The sequence below is a fragment of the Hyla sarda genome, chromosome 3, assembly GCF_029499605.1.
Source record: "Hyla sarda isolate aHylSar1 chromosome 3, aHylSar1.hap1, whole genome shotgun sequence".
Taxonomy (NCBI): Eukaryota; Metazoa; Chordata; class Amphibia; order Anura; family Hylidae; genus Hyla; species Hyla sarda.
This window is the reverse complement of record NC_079191.1, coordinates 84,361,880-84,379,577: the sequence shown is the minus strand read 5'-3', so window position 1 is coordinate 84,379,577 and position 17,698 is coordinate 84,361,880. Positions and strand designations below refer to the sequence as shown.

Genomic DNA, 17,698 nt, shown 5'->3' with positions numbered 1-17,698 from the left:
TATGACTCCTTCTCTTCTGAGCATTGTAGTTCGCCCATAGTGCACTTCAGGTCAACTTATGGGGTACCTCCATACTCAGAAGAGATGGGGTTACACATTTTGGGGGGTATTATCTGCCATTAACCCTTGTATAAATGTGAAATTTGGGGAGAAACACACATTTTAGTGAAATTTTTTTAATTTTTTTTTTACATATGCAAAAGTCGTGAAACACCTGTCGGGTATTAAGGCTCACTTTATTCCTTGTTACGTTCCTCAAGGGGTCTAGTTTTCAAAATGGTATGCCATGTGTTTTTTTCACTGTTCTGGCACCATAGGGGCTTCCTAAATGCAACATGCCCCCCAAAAACCATTTCAGAAAAACGTACTCTCCAAAATCCCCTTGTCGCTCCTTCCCTTCTGAGCCCTCTACTGCGCCCGCCGAACACTTTACATAGACATATGAGGTATGTCCTTACTCGAGACACATTGGGCTACAAATATAAATGTTCTCCTTTTACCCCTTGTAAAAATAAAAAAATTGGGTCTACAAGAACATGCGAGTGTAAAAAATGAAGATTGTGAATTTTCTCCTTCACTTTGCTGCTATTCCTGTGAAACACCTAAAGGGTTAAAATGCTGACTGAATGTCATTTTGAATACTTTGGGGGCTGCAGTTTTTATAATGGGGTCATTTGTGGGGTATTTCTAATATGAAGACCCTTCAAATCCACTTCAAACCTGAACTGGTCCCTGAAAAATTGTGATTTTGGAAATTTTGTGAAAAATTGGAAAATTGCTGCTGATCTTTGAAGCCCTCTGGTGTCTTCCAAAAGTAAAAAATCGTAAATTTTATGATGCAAACATAAAGTAGACATATTGTATATGTGAATTAAAAAAAATGATTTGGAATATCCATTTTCCTTACAAGCAGAGAGCTTCAAAGTTAGAAAAATGCAAAATTTTCAATTTTTTCATCAAATTTTGGAATTTTTCACTAAGAAACGATGCAAGTATCGACAAAATTTTACCAATAACATAAGGTAGAATATGTCACGAAAAAACTATCTCGGAATCAGAATGATAGGTAAAAGCATCCCAGAGTTATTAATGTTTAAAGTGACAGTGGTCAGATGTGCAAAAAACGCTCTGGTCCTAAGGTGTAAAATGGCCTGGTCCTTAAGGGGTTAATGCCTATTGCTTTTATTTTGGGCAGACTAGATGTTCTTATCTGCAGACACATTCTGGGCCTTGTTTACTCATTTACTAAGGCATTTCTGAGTAGATTTTTGTAGGGTTTTTTGTGTCGCATGTCTTGTGGACCAGAATTTCCATTAAAAAAAATCCCAAAAACCCTATTGACTCTCCACATTACTTAGAAAATCCTACAAAGGGGTGTGTCCATCAGGGAAAAGGGGCGTGTTAAAAAAAAAAAAACTACATTTAAAAAAAAAAAAACTACAAATTTACTAATGTTTCCACATAAAATGCCGAAAGCTCAGAGCTTGTGGAAAAAAAGGCAAAACAAAGGTAAAAGTGCAAAATGTAGAGAAAATTAGTTAGTAATGTGGTAGCCCTTGGGGGGTGTATGGTAGTTGGGTTGTTGTTTCGGTAAATGAGGGGTTAATGTTAACCCTATAGTTCGTGACGCCAGGCTGAGGGCTAGTATGCTGAGGTAATTCTCCGGCCTATCGCCACCCTTCCCAGTAACGATAGGTGCATATACAGAATGGCTGAAGGTCCACAAGGTACTTGAACTTGAACAAACTTTACTGAAAGGCATGCGGTACATCCAATGCACAATAACAGTCTCAGGAATACAGTCTCTATAGGGTGCAATGACTGACAGTTGTTGCGGACCTCGACTTTTAGATACAGTCTCTGAAATGAGGTTAATATTTGCAGATCCGTCCGGATTTAAGGGATAGATAAGGTCCGGTGATCATGCAGAGTGCTTAGGGATTGATACACTCTCAATTTAGAATCGATCAGCCGTTGCCGCAAGGCTTGGGCCTAACTCACTGTGGGAGATAGATGTACAGGTCCTTCCTCGTCAGGAGCGCAGGAGCAAAGAGCGAGAGCAATGGCCGCCGCTCCCTTATATGGGCAGGGGCAGGGCCATTTTGGATTGGTCCCAGTAAATGTCACTCACCGTTACAAGGAGTGATGGGTAGAATACGTCACAGGGACCTCCAAAGGTCCTAAAGCAAAAACCATAGAGTTTACCTGATTACGTGACCCGCAGGTCCTGCTACGCTGTGTACAGGTAATTAACTATTTATAGACATTTATACAATCATATTTACATGCATCCTAAATAAACCATTAGCTAAATAACTATCTAGATGAGAGGTGACCAGGGGTGAACTAGACAATGGGGTCCCTGAAGTCCTAGGGACTCTGGCTAAGGGGACACACATACGCAGGTACCGGATAGGATACGGTACCGGGACACCACAAACCCCCTTACTTAAGATAAGTCGACCTCGACGCCTGTCCCCTAAGACAGAGGGACTAGGACTAGGACAGGATGATCTATAAATTTGCTATACATCCTAAGTAAACATTGAATACATTTACATTCTCTGATACTTTTACTAGTATCTGGACTAGACAATAGAAATCTATCTAGACATTGGTGCTATCTAGACATGAACGCTATCTAGACATTAACGAAGCTATCTATCCTTTAGTTTCTAGCTTCTTAGACATTTTCATTAAGCTTACTATACATTCTAAGCTTACTAGACAATTAGGCAGCTATCTGACATGTAGTTTCTAGCTCCTAAGACATTTTAGTAGCTCTCTACACATTCTTGGAGGCTAAACTGAACATTAGTATAACTCTCTATACATGAGACTATCTGGACATTAGTTCAGCTCTATATACCTTTAGCGTCAAGCTGACTAGACAATTTTATTATCTCACACACTTTATTTCTTTGTCAACAATAAGTTACCTGTAAGTACACATAAGGTTATACTGGCTAGCCGGAAGCTAGGTCACAGTAAAGGTGGCTGCTAGGGTCTATCGGCTACACGCTACTTACCCCTAGAGCACTTTCAAAGCAACCTAACTAGGTTATTCTTAGAATTATGTGTTTAATTCTATATTCGCAAGAGCACCTACTGGCCAGGCAGAGTATCTCACACACGCAATGAAAGAGAAGAAGAAGTGTACCTAACAGTGGCAGGAATTGTGTATCAATATGCTACAATTCCTAAGTTTTTTCTTAAGTGAGATATTTATTTTGATGTATGTACTAGAGAAACTTGAGGTAGTACATTTAAGTTAGTAATCTAGGGTACTATGTGTGCAAGTACTATTGTAAGGGGCAATGTTCCATATTGTTTTTATTGAGACTGGTGCTAGCGATGGGCGACAGCAATAATACTAGCCAGCACAACAACCTAATACACAGGTGCCCGCTACTGTGGCAAATACAAAATGTACAAAAAAGAAAGTTGAAACAGCACTCTAGGTAAAAAAATGGAACCTCTTAACGCACTTTTTGATAAAAATGTGTCCCCCCCCATCCACCACGTGGAGGTGGCCTCATATCGGATGGGACCCTAACATGATAACTCACCTCTGCTGTGCATATAGCCTCTGACTGTGTGACATGTTGGATCAGCCATTAACTAAACCACCTCCAGTCTGAGAGGGGTGGGGTGCATGGCTAAAGAGGGTGCCAAAGTTTTTACTTTGTAAGTTGAGGGGTGTGGCACCCTCTTTAGCCGTGCACCCCACCCCTCTCAGACTGGAGGTGGTTTAGTCAATGGCTGATCCAGCATGTCACACAGTCAGAGGCTATATGAGCAGCAGAGGTGAGTTATCATGTTAGGGTCCAATCTGATATGAGGCCACCTCCGCGTGGTGGATGGGGGGACACATTTTGATCAAAAAGTGTGCTAAGAGCCTCCATTTTTTGACCTAGAGTGCTGTTGCAACTTTCTTTTTTGCACATTTTGTATTTGCCACAGCAGCGGGCACCTGTATATTAGGTTGTTGTGCTGGCTATTTTTCCTTTTGTTTTTACTTTGTAAGTTGGGAGGTGTGGCACCCTCTTTAGCCGTGCACTCCACCCCTCTCAGACTGGAGGTGGTTTAGTCAATGGCTGATCCAACATGTCACACAGTCAGAGGCTATATGCACAGCAGAAGTGAGTTATCATGTTAGGGTCCCATCCGATATGAGGCCACCTCCGCGTGGTGGATGGGGGGACACATTTTGATCAAAAAGTGCGCTAAGAGCCTCCATTTTTTGACCTAGAGTGCTGTTGCAACTTTCTTTTTTGAGCAATAATACTACCCTCGGAGGAGCCGAGGTGTCCCCTGTTGAGTTACCTACTAAACACCTTTAGCATTTTATACATTTATATGTACAAGAATTATTTATGTTTTTAGCGTTGAGTGTACACGTGCAGTACATCGATATTTTCTGTGTACAGGTCTGACTTATTTTTTTTTATGTACAACCTTTACTTACTATTTATGTACACAGACACGAGGATACCTTCCTGTGTACGGAACCATATACATATTTACTATACAGATTTACACAATTATCAACACTCCAACATGGTTCAGGCGCATTCACCTGATAAGTGCAACATTTAGCATAAGAGTTCTTATGAAGCTGCTGGGATATACATAAAATAGACGTGCAAGGATCAGCAGTCCACCTACACTAGGAGTCCAAAGAAAATATACAAATTGGCGTGTAAGGATCAGCAGTCCACCTACACTAGGAGTTCATGGAAGGGAAAGGTAAACATGGCCTTAATCACAACTCAGCCGGGTACAGTCCTTGATGAATCTCCTACAGGCTAGGAGTCTCTTGACTTAATAATCAGGCACAAGCTTAGTGTTTACGTTGCTGAACTTTGATCTGGAACAATCTTAGCACAGTCCTGCTAGGCACAATTCTTGAACTTGGTTGCTGAAAGACAAAATTGGTTAGACAGAAAAACAATAGGGCTTGAGTACCATCTCCAAACTAGGATGGACCCACGACTCTTTCGTCGGTACCTCAGGAACAGGCAAACTCTCATTGCTCCGAGAGGGCCTAGGTACATATGTTGGTACCCCAGGGTTAGACAAACTGTCATTGCTCCGAGAGGGTCTAGGTACTGACTTGGGTGGCCGCAACTTTGGCCTACTTTCTTCACTATGTGCAGAACTTGACTCTCGACGGTATGAAGAAGATGAAGAACTTGACTCTTTCCTGTACATAGAAGATGATGAACTTGACTCTTTGCTGTACATAGAAGATGATGAACTTGACTGTTGAGGCTCCTCCTCCTTGGGTACGCCGGTGGAGGCTTTAGGAGGAGACCTTTTCGGCCTCAAGTTGAAGGGATCAGACTCCCAATCCGTTGACGGGAAATATTTGAAAGGAAGCTGTATTGGGGCTGTTGGTCTGGTGACCGCTGCAGCCCATTCTCCACGAAGGATCTGGACGGGGTTGTACTCCACAATTTCACCCACCTCCAAGGTGTAGAACTTCTTATGGAGATATGGCCTTTGTACTGCTCGCCGATTTACGAGGATGGTCTGCCCAGTGTGGCAGTCAAGGAGTGTCCCATAACCTCTGACCTTGTCGAACTTGGCCACAGTTGCTCTTCTTCTTTCTAATGGCTCCTCTCCTTCTCGGGGGTGATCACATGTCTAGCCATTTGCGGGGACAGATCTAACATTACACTCTTCTCTATGTTTATCTTGTATTCCGAAGCGACCCCAAAGTCCAACAGGAGATCCACCACTGTGCCCACATCTCTATAGTCAGTTCAGCCAAGAACAGCAGCAAGTCATCTGCAAATAACGCGTGCGAGACTACCTGGGTCCCTACACGTATGCCCCAAAACGTGGGTGAGGAAGAGGAGGAGAGCAAGGAAAGGACACGAGACAGGGGCTCAATTGCAATATTAAACAACAACGGAGACAAGGGACACCCCTGCCTCGTGCCCTTCTGTGGAGCAAAGGGGCTGGATAGAAACCCCGTCGTGGCAATGTGCGCCATTGGGGAAGCATACAAAGCTGTCACATATTCCATGAAGGCCCCCTCAAATCCCATTGCCCGTGACACCCTCCACAGCCACCCCCACCAGACGTTATCAAAAGCTTTTTCAGCATCAACCGAGAGCATGGCTGGGGAGGGGTGGACATCCGGGCGCAGAGAAATCTCGTCCAGGACTGTGATGACCCTACATAAATTAGCTGTCGCCGATCTACCTTTCACGAAACCCACCTGCAAGGGCGTGATAAGTCGTGAGAGAATTTTAGCCAACCTATCCGCCATAATCTTCGACATTAGTTTGAGGTCTACATTTATGAGAGATATAGGCCGGGACCCATTAGGAGTCGAAAGATCCTTACCCGGTTTGGGTAGCACTTTGATATGAGCAGTGTTCATAGTTGACGCAATAGGGCCTCCCCGTAGGTAGGATTCATATAGCGACAGCAGAGTAGGAGAGAGCTCCCCACGCAACACCTTATAAAAAAAACCAGAAAAGCCATCAGGGCCTGGGGCCTTACTCGGGTCTAACCTAGTAATTGCGTCCGACAACTCTTCCTCTGAGACCTGCGCATTAAGAGCAGACCTTTCCTCCTGGGTAAGCGAGGGGAGGTGTGCCGAGGCAATCCAATCCCTGGAAGGGGGCAGACCAGTTCCCGACTCCGTATATAAATCCTTATAATAAGATTTAAGGATGTCATTAATGTCTTTAGGATCCCGACTCTCCCTCCCATACTGTCCTTCAGGACCGAGATGTGTGTCGAGGGATTAAGTCCCTTCGCGAATCCAGGAAGCAAACGATCAGGCCGGTTGTCATGACGAAACAACGTGGCCTCAAATTGAGATCTCGCCAAATTATCTCTTCTCTCCACCCAGGACTCATAATCCACCTTGGCAACCGACCACGCCCTCCTCGTCTCCCCCGAAGGTGATGTAACAAAGGCAGTATAAGCCCTCCGCAGCGTCTCGCCTAGCGTGGACACTTGGTTAGCTATCTTCCTCTTCAGTGAGGCTGTATAGCCCATAATTCTACCTCTAAGTACCGCTTTGACCGTTTCCCACAGCAGCTGGGGGTTGGACGTATGTTCCGAGTTATCGAGTAGGAATTCCTGCCACCAGCCTTTCACTAGCTGCTGGAAGTTTTCATCTCTCGCCAGCCCCTGCGGGAAACGCCAAATGAAGTCAGTCCCTCTAGGGACGAGATCAGACAATTGCAGCAATACAGGCACGTGGTCAGAGATCACTAAATCCTCCAGGGAGACATGGTGCACTCTAGGCAGCAAGGATGAATTGATAAATCCATAGTCTATTCTGGACCATGACGATCTAGCGTGGGAAAAGTGATTAAATTCCCTCGCTTCCGGGTGGTGCGTCCGCCAAGTATCCACCAAATCGACCGAGGATGCCCACATAGCCAGCCGTGTGTCCTGTCTCCTAGGGGTAAGGCCACTCCCCCTTGCCCCCTACGATCCTCCTCTGTATTCATCCCCGCATTAAAGTCCCCCATCACCACTCTATTCCCACCCGGGCATGATTGGATCTCCACCCCCAAGCCTGTCAAAAAGGAACCATCATCCACGTTCAGGCTATACACATTAAATATAAACAATTCCTCAGAAGCCGTTTTTAAATGCACCCTACACCACCTCCCCGCCGCATCTGAAGCCACCGATAGGATATCACATACAAACGCTTTATGAAATAATATCAGGACACCCGTTTTTCTATCTACCGAGGAGGATCCCTCCACCCTTCCCCCCCACCATTTACGCATGGGCATAAAATCATCCCTCTCCAGATGCATTTCCTGCAAGAGAGCAATGTCCGGGGACATACGTTTAAGGTGTCTGAGGACCATGTTACGCTTCTCAGGGGACCTGAGTCCCTTAACGTTCCATGATATTAATCTCATGGTTGGGGTAATTCCCTCATAAAGAACACAGTAAGATAAAAGGACAAAACCTCCCTGGCCGGGAGAGCGTAAATGGCAAATAAAATAGCCCAACAACAACAAACCCCCCCTCCACCCTACCCAAACCGCCCCCACCCCCCTTCACCCCCTTTAAAGACGGTGGAAACCCTTGGCAAAATTCCTCAGCCTGGGAACCAACTTCCATCAGGACTTCCACATCTGCCATGCTAGAAACCCCCACAGAATCCGCAGCTCTCCTAGCCCCAAAGGTAAGAAGGGAGAAACCCAGTGCAAAGGTATAAGATCAAACATCTCCCGGTCCCAAGGCCCATCCACTCCCGCAGCCTCAAAGAGGTAATCCAGACCCCCGTGACCAACACTATAAGAAACACTAATAGAACCCCCCCATGGGACAAAGAGGGAGAGGCAAAACAGTTAACTAAATGAAATAACAAGGGTCAGAAAGATCAGAACAGAACCAAAAAAACTTTTTTTTCCGTTTGTTATTTTTTCTATTCGTTTTCTATTTGTTTTTTGTCCCCCCCCTTGCCAGATATATGAAACACCATAGGTATAATGGGCACCTAACCCCCCTTCCATAAACCCCCCCCTTGAAAATACCGTGCACCTCCCCACTCCAAGGTCCCCCCACCAAAACCCCCCTCTAGTACCCTGTGCCAGGTGTTCCTCCAAGGCTCCTCCACCCCGCCATAGAAAACCCCCGCCACAAGGAAGAGGAACAAACAACCGCCCCTTAGTCCCCAGGACCCCACACAATAATCACATCATACCCCCATAAAGCAAACTAGGGCCCCCACCCCCCGAACACAACTGCCAACCCCTGAACCTTAAACTTCAGTGACGATCACGAGAAGTCCAGTGTCAACGTTCCAGCCACTCCAGTCTCAGCAACCGTAGCCCCGACAAGTTAACTTGCAAAAAAACTGACACCGGGTGGATCCCTGGACCCCAGCGCCAACCTCCGACACAGCATGCTGCAGCCTCAACGAATTCTCTGTTCCCGGGGCGAAGAAACCGGTGATAAGGGCAAGGGTCCTCCAGATGGGGGCAGTAGCGGGGATCCCATCCGTTCACACTGTCGGTCAGATGTTGGTCCCACACCATCCGTGGTAGAAGACAGGTAAGGTCGTGTGGCCTCCACAGCGGATTCCACTGTCAGGTATGTACCGATAGTCCCATCAGGATAAAATATGCGTAACAGTGCAGGATACAGTAAGGCAAAGCGAATCCCCTTCTGATGCAGTTGAGTACGTAGGGGGCGAACAGCTTGCGTTTCCTAGAGACCTCGGCTGAGAAGTCCCCAAAAAGAAGAAGCCTGTGGCCCTCATAGCGGAGATCCTCTCTTCTGACCCTAAAGGTTCTCAAGAGTGCCACTTTGTCAGTAAAGTCCGGGTATTTCACTATGACTTGCCTGGGCCTATTCCGGTGTTCTAAACCATGGGGCGCATTATTGTCACGGGCCCCACTCCTAAGGTCCGGACCAAGGCGATGCGCCCTCTCCACTTTACAAGGGTGCAGTAAGCCCAGAGCCCTGGGTAGAAGAACTTTGCAAAAGTGAGGCACTGACTTCGGTAGCCCCACTATGCGGAGGTTGCTCCTCCGGGACCGGTTTTCTAGGTCCTCCCCTTTTTCTCCTAACCGTTTACATTCCGCTTCCAGGGAGGCAAACCGGGGAGCCGACATGTCAATGGTAGATTCCGCTGCACCCACCCGAGTCTCCAATTCAGTCAGGCGTGTATCATGCCGCGCCACGGAGTGTTGCAGCGTCTGCCACGTGTCCTGTATAGCCGACACCACCGCTGCTTGCACCTTCGGGGTGATATACTTGGCCACTTCCGCGGCCAGGATTGCATTGTCCACATCGCCATGGCCTCTCACCTCCAAATCCCCAGTGGAGCTGCAGTCTGACAGAGCCGGAGATGGTGCGCGGCTGGAAGCAGGAGAGTCCGCCATCTTGGCCCTCCTATCTGTGCACGTGGAGTTTCTCCCCCTCGGTTTAATGTCAGATTTCCGGACGGTCCGGAGCAAATACCGCTCCATGCAAGTGTCCCCAGCCTCTCCCCTTCGACACCGGGGAACAGAGCTTCACAATGCGGGTAGAGTTAGCCGCGAAGCCGATACAGGGCAGGAGCTCCGCACATCACGTCCTCATCGCATGGCGCCGGAACCGGAAGTCCAGCTCGGCACGACTAAGAGCCAGATTAGGCTCGAAACGCGTCTGTTTCTTCTCCTTTGTGTGTCGTATGTCCATGGATATCCTATGTTTTTAACCTGATGGATTAAAAGTCAAGTTTTACGTATTTTTCACCTCTCAAGTGGAGCAGCTGGAGGTCCGTGCTTTTTTGCCCATACCTTGTCTATTCTATTCCGGGACCCGGCCCGCTGTTTGCCTGCCCTGCTCTCCGCACCGTACAGGACTTCTGATCTTCCAGCATCGCAGAGTGGTGAGCTGAAATAGTTTTTTTCCCTTTTCTCCACACCATTGTATTGCTTGAAATTGTAGGTTCGAAATGTTTTTTTAATACTGATGGGTGAATACATTTCACAACTTTACTGGAGTTCAACAGGATTTACAACTCAGGAGTGCGTAGGCACAAGTTGTCCGCCACCTCAGATTTTGCCTATTAAACAGGTAGGTAGAACATCTAGAAACCTATGCAGCATTCCTCTGGTAGTGAAAAATAGTGGCAATGCTTGAAAAAGGTTCTATGGAGGAACTGAAGTGTTGTATGTGAATATAAAGATTCATTGTATTGGAGGCATTTTACTATATATAATACTGTTTAAGTATCAATAGTATATAAGGAAGAAGAGAACTATTATCCCCATACTGTTACTGACCAAATCTTGCATACTTAGACCAATATCCCTCCATATTACTTAGGTAGGTAGGCAGGTTTTTCCCTACCCTCTCCCTCCATATTAGATTGGTAAATGTCTCCTCCCCTTATATTAGGTAGGTAGGCAGGCTTCTTCCCTACAGATTTGATTGGTAGATCCCCCCCCCCCCCATTATATTGGGTAGGTAGGTAGACAGGCTTCACCCTCCCTTCCCATATTAACCCGATCCCGCAAAATCAGCTACATGTACATGGTGATGAGGGCTGACTTCCTGCATCCCCAGGTACATGTACCTGATAAAACTGTCACAGCGCCGCAGGACAGTTTACTGAGCTCGGCTGTGCTGCACAGTCGAGCGTCCTTGAGGCCGGCCAGGGACCAATCGCAGCGGTCCCCAGGCGGTGATCGCTGCTATTGGTCCGTCAGTACAGATGGCCCAATAGCAGGGATATTGCGGGGGTCTCCTCCTTCCCCCTCTCCTCTGTTGCTTTACACAGTGAAGTGATCGGAGGAGAGGGGGGCCCCGTCAGAGGATCCTGAGTTAACCCTATAGACGCTGCAGTCACTGTGACCGCAGTGTCTATTAGGGTTGCAGAGGGCCTCCGTTGTCATGGCAACAGAAGCTGATCAGCCTCTACCTAAGGTAGAGTCTGAGCAGCTATCCTATGCCTGCCAGTGTAAAACTGACAGGCAGGCATAATTCAGTGAAGTATAGATGTGTACTCCACTGAATTATGTGGAGGATAATTAAAAAAAAAAAAAAAAAATGAAAGTGTTAAAAAAGTGAAAAAAACTAGAAAAAACTAATTGTCAATAAAAAAATAAATTATATATATATATATATATATATATATATATATATATATATATATATATTTACCAAAATAGTTTTTATGCTATAAATATACAAAAATATAAAAAAGGGGATACATTTGGTTTCTATAAGCGTATAATCGTATCAACCTGCAGAGTAAAGTTAACTTGTCATTTAGACCGCATGACGAACGACCTAAAAAGAACAACTGCAGAATAGATTTTTTTTTTATTTATACCACCTCATAACATTTTGTATTAAAAAAACATTACATTGTGTTACATGTAGCCCCAAATGGCATCAATGAAAGCATCAAATTGTCTCCCAAAAATATTTTTGTACCCCAAGGCCTCTGCAACTTTATATTATGCCAACAAAATATCTTAAACTAAAAGGAGGCCCCTTCATGTCTGAGGCCTGTGTGGGAGACGCGTAGCGCAGAAAGGCCACATATGGGATATTTCTAAATACGTCAGAATTTGGGGAATAAATTTTAAGTTGCATTTATCTGTCAACACCTTCTGTGTTACAGGAAAAAATGGATCAAAATGGAAAATCTGCAAAAAAAAGAAATTTTTAAATTCCACCTCCACTTTGCTTTCATTTCTGTGAAACACCTAAAGGATTATTACACTTCTTTAATGTCATTCTGACTACTTTAAGGGGTGCAGTTTTTAAAATGGGGTGATTTATTGGGGTATCTAACATACAGGCCATTCAATTTCACTTCAAAATGTAACTGGTCCCTGAAAAATCAGATTTTGAAATGTTCTTGAAAATCTGGAAATTGCTGCTAAGCTTATAAACCGTCTAACATTCTAAAAAAGTTAAAGAATGTTTATCAAATGATGGGAACATAGAGAAGACATATGGTAGATGTGAATTAATTATTAATTTGGTGCAGCATGACTATTTGTCGTATGAGTAGAAAATGTCAAATCTAGAAAAATGCAAATTTTAATATTTTTTTCCCACAATTTGGGAGTTTTTCACAAAAAACGCTGAATATATTAATTAAAATGTACCATTAATGTAAAGTAAAATGTGTCACGAAAAAACTATCTCAGAATTGCTTTCATAAGTAAAAGTGAATTAAGTGGACACATGTCAGATTTTGAAAATTTGCCTTGATCATTAACCCCTTGCCGCAGAACGCTGTTTATAAACGGCGCAGCAGCACGGCAAGGGTATGAAGCGAGCTCAGGAGCAGTGCTCGCATCATACCCGCAGGGTCATGACACGTGGCTAATGCTGGACATCGCCGTTCAGGCCGATGTCCGGCATTAACTCTTTAGACGCCGTGATCAAAGTTGAAAAAGTGCCGAAATCTGTTCCCAACAGCTCAGTGGAGCTGATCAGGACCATTGTGGGGAAATCACAATGTCCCGATCAGCTATACGGACAGAGGGAAACCTCTTACCTCCTTCCCTGCCATTTGATCAGTGCTCCTATGCTGCAGCCAGCAATTGCAGGCTGGAGCAATGGAGCACTGATAACACTGTTCAATGCTATGCCATGGCATAGCATTGAACAGTGTATGCAATCCAAGGATTGCATATAATAGCCCGCTATGGGGACTAAAAAATAGTGTAAAAAAAAAGTGAAAAATATAAATTTTATAAATGTGAATTAACCCCTTCCCTAATAAAAGTTTGAATCACCCCCCTTTTCCTATTTTTAAAATAAAATTATGTAAAAAAAAAACAAAAAAATATATAAATATATGGGGTATCGCCGCATGCGTAAATGCCCGAACTATTAAAATATAATATTAATTTAACTGCATGGTCAATGGCATAAACGGAAAAAAATACCAAATTCAAGAATTGTATATTTGGGGTCTCCTCTAATACCAGAAAAAAATGAATAAAAAGCAATCAAAAAGTCCTATCAAAACAAAAATACTGTCAGTGAAAACTTGAGACGATGGCGCACAAAAATTAGCTCTCATACGTCCCCATATATGGAAAATTAAAGAAGTTATAGGGGTCCGAAGAGGTCAATTTTAACCATACACATTTTTATACAAAAATGTATAATTTTTTAAAAGTTGGCAAATAAAACAAAACCAATATAAGTGTGGTATCGTTCTAATTGCATCGACCTAGAAAATAGACATAACATCTCATTTGTACCGAAAAGTGCACTGCGTAGAAACAAAAGTTGTTAAATTGCTTATTTTTTTCAATTTCTTCCACACTTTTTTTTTTATTTTGCTGTAAATTTGGTGGAAAAATGAGTGATGTCACTACAAAGTACAGTTGGTGGCGCAAAAAAGCCATTATATGGGTCTGTAACTGGAAAATTGAAAGCGTTATTGCGTATGTACAGGCTAATGAGTAAAAGGGTTAAACAGGCAACTCCCCCCCCCCAACTTTAACTGTGTTAGCAGAGTGGGTGTCCCCCTTTTTGCAGCAATATATTTTATAAAAAAATAACTTACCTTTCTACCGCGCCAACTCAGAGCAGTTCTGTCTGGTCTAATGTCATATCATCATGTTGCCCATGCCATGATAAACATGTCCTATGTGGCCTCCCTGCAGGTACTAGAGTGTGTGGCGGGGCTCAGATTTTATAGCTCTTATAGTTCCGCAGCACACAAGGTCCTGATACTAATGTCAGGACCTTGTGTGCTAGTGCAGGTGGGCGGCATGGGCGGTGCCTCCTTCTTACAATGAGACTGTGTCAGGTGGCCAGGAACAGGCCGGTGTAATGAAGAAAACTGTGCCACTGCTAGTCAAATGAGCAGACGGCCTACCAGGATTTTTCCCAGTAAGCCAGTCCAGCTCTGATCATGCTCACAGGTTAGGACTATGTTAGCATAATGTCTAGGAAGGAATTCTAAGGTTGAACAGGAAATCCCCAAAACATGTCTTAGACAAAATTTTCAGCAGGATTTAGTATCGTCCCAGGCTGTTCTCGGCTACTTTCTTCTAACAACTTCTTACATGGTCAGAGGCTGGACTAAGGTTATATCCTTTCTTTTATCTTTTTTAAGAAGGTAAATCTATATGTTTGTTTGCTTTTGAGACAGTAACAGACAGATTATCCAATTGCCAGGTTGGCTTCAATTATTTGTTATTAAAAATAAAACAACCAACCTTGTCCTGCCCTGGTTCCATCTCTCCATTTGTTCACAATGGTTTCCCTATGCCATGTAACACTTCAAAGATTGCTCAACCTTTAAAGGTTGATATGGCTTCAAATCCAATATTGTGTCAATGAAAACAACATCAGTTTTGTTTATATGTACATTTGCTTTTCCAAATAGACATATTAATATTGGCGCCAGCCACAATCCAGTGCCAGTCACCTTTGTAAATGGCACAATTACTGTTAATTATTAATGCCTTTTTTTGTATAGCAAATATGTTTGAAACATCATTGTGAACAAAAGCAGAAATGTACCATGTATTGTGTAACCTAATAGGATGAGGACACTAATGAAACAAAATACTTCTCTTATTTTAATGCAGAAACGAACATACTGTATTTTATTTGGACTCAGTTGCCTCATTTAAGAGGAACCATGTTCAGAGAACAGTGAGAGGTAAGTGCTGAGCCCTTATACTTGTTGACTTAGTAAAAATCTGACCCTAAATTATAAACCTGGAGAGTATTTAATATGTATTTAATTTTATGTAGTACTTTTAATGACATTAAAGGGGTTATCCATAAGGTGATTTTAGTACGTACCTGGCAGACAGTAATGGACATGCTTAGGAAGGATCTGTGCTTGTCTTGGGGCTAAATGGCTATGTTGTGAGATTACCATAATACTGTGGCTAGCTTTTTGTGAACTGGTATTTCCTGTTTGAGTTTTCTTCTTTTGCCTACAAATCCCAGAATTCCATTTTCCTCCCTCCCACACATCAGCCAAAAGACCTGTGGTTTTCAATCAGGGTACCTACAGCTGTTGCATTAGTTGCAGATCGTTCTCTCTCCCACCAAGCGATCCCTCCACCCATTGAAGCAGACAGGCTCCCTGTCATCAGCTGACTAGTGAGTCAGGTCTCGGCCACATTGCAACCTGGGAAAAATCTGAGACAACAGTCATTTTGTATGCTGGGGTAAATATTCACATAAGAATTCACATAAGAATTATGAGAAAACCGTCACACACAGGTACAAACACTATATTATGAACTACACTAACTTTACAGCCCCTGTAGCATAGTCAAATAAAAAAAAATCCTGGAATACCCCTTTAATGGTCCTTTATAATTTTATATAATATTAATACAGTGGTCCCTCAAGTTCAATATGAATTGGTTCTAAGATAACCATTGTAAGTTAAAACCATTGTATGTTAAAGGATTTATCCAGGAAAAAAACTTTTTTATTTTTTTATTTTAATAAATCAACTGGCAAGTAAAACAGATTTGTAAATGATTTCTATTAAAAAATCTTAATCCTTTCAGTATTTATGAGCTTCCGAGGTTGAGTTGTTCTTTTCTGTCTTTTTTTTTTTTTTATAACTGTTTATTTATAAGTTTTAACAATTTCGGTAACAGAAGAAAGTAAAAATAAAAAGAAAGGTAGGAAGAAAACTCCACATAAAAGGAAGAATATATAGGAGTTTAACCATAGTATGCTAGTACGGTCATAATGTAGTAGTCCATGATCCCTCAGGTATGGCAAGTTCGAACTTGACAGCAGAAGTCATGTTAATAATGTCCAGAAAGTTCCAGATATACAATTTGAATCTATAAACCGCTTCCCTTGGAGCAAGTAACAATCATGGAATGCATGAACATACATAAAGGTAAGTTTTACAAGCATAACATTGTGATAAACATTTCCCATAAAGAAGTAAATAAAAAAGAAGAGAGAAAAAAAAAGAGAGAATTTTTTTTGTAGTTCCTGAAGAGGAAGGAGAGGTATATTAAAAGAAGAATTTAGAGACTAAAGATAAAAAGGAGGAATATAAAGAAAAAGGGGTTGCATGGTTCTCTCACAACTCGTACATAGGGGTCTCAAATGCCCTCTACACATCATAGGTTTCCCAGTCTTGCCAAATTTTGTTGTGTCTAGGAAGGGAATTCTCATATAACCCTGAAAAGATTTCCATCTTCTTAATTTCCCTAATTCTATCTAATAGCATATTGGTTGGTGGTGGTGTCTCCTCTTTCCACCAACTCGCAATCATACACTTTGCCGCCGTCCGTATGTGTAGTAGAAGCCTCGGCTGTGGTTTAATTAAACCGCTAGGGAATAAATTGATTAAAAAGATAGCGGGATCTAGAGGAAGCATCAGTCCCATGACTCGTCTAATAAGTTCTCTAGTTGTTTTCCAATAGTCTGAGAGAGCAGGACAATCCCAGAAAATATGCGGGAGTGTGCCTACGGATGATTGACATCTCCAGCATAGCGGAGATACTTGGGGGAATAAACGATTTAGTAAGTCAGGTGTATGATACCAATAGTTAAGAATCTTATATTGGTTCTCTTTGTACGTTATGCACGTGGACGATTTAGCCGCGTTGGACCAAATAGAACGCCATTGGTTAGTAGACATTGATCGTCCCAAATATGATTCCCATTTAGTCATGTATGGGTGTCGCATCTCAGAGATATCCCCAGGTACGAGTAATAGGGAGTATATATTGGAAATAAGCCCTCTGGTTGAGGTGTAATGTTTACAGATGGTTTCGAAAGGTGTTAAGGGTTCAAAGGTCGACCTTGAGGGTACTTTAGCCATAATAGCACATATATCCATATATAGTGGAAAGGCGGAGGCTGAAAGGTGAATGGAATCAAAGTTCTCATCAGGGGATCTACTATGTCAGTTAGGTGAAATAGATTGGCTTCCAACCAAGGTTTGGTCACCTACTCTCTAAAGCTCGATGGGAAAGATGGGTTGGAGATCAGAGGTGTCAGTAAAGGTGTCTGTGAAGTTAAGCCATATATTGTCTTAGTGGTTTCCCAACTTTTGAGTGTCACCAGTTTGGCTCTAAGTAATTTCTTGGGTTGTCTGAGGTCTTGCCAAGGCCAGATCAAGGAGTCCAGACGGGCAGGCAAAGCCCATTCCATTTCGATCTCCGACCATCTATGGCTCGGTCGGACAGCAGACAATGCTGACATCCTTCTCAAATGTGTTGCTACATAATATATA

General features: G+C 43.2%; 1 protein-coding gene across 1 annotated transcript in view; it reads left to right on the top strand.

Annotated features, from left to right (window-relative positions):
- Positions 1 to 14,269: 14,269 nt before the first annotated feature.
- Positions 14,270 to 17,698, top strand: part of LOC130361461 (uncharacterized) — a 60,939-nt gene continuing 57,510 nt past the window's right edge. Inside the window, exons 1-2 of the mRNA XM_056564490.1 lie at positions 14,270 to 14,387; positions 15,060 to 15,133. The gene's annotated coding sequence lies outside the window, so the exon portion shown is untranslated. The remainder of the gene's footprint in view (positions 14,388 to 15,059; positions 15,134 to 17,698) is intronic.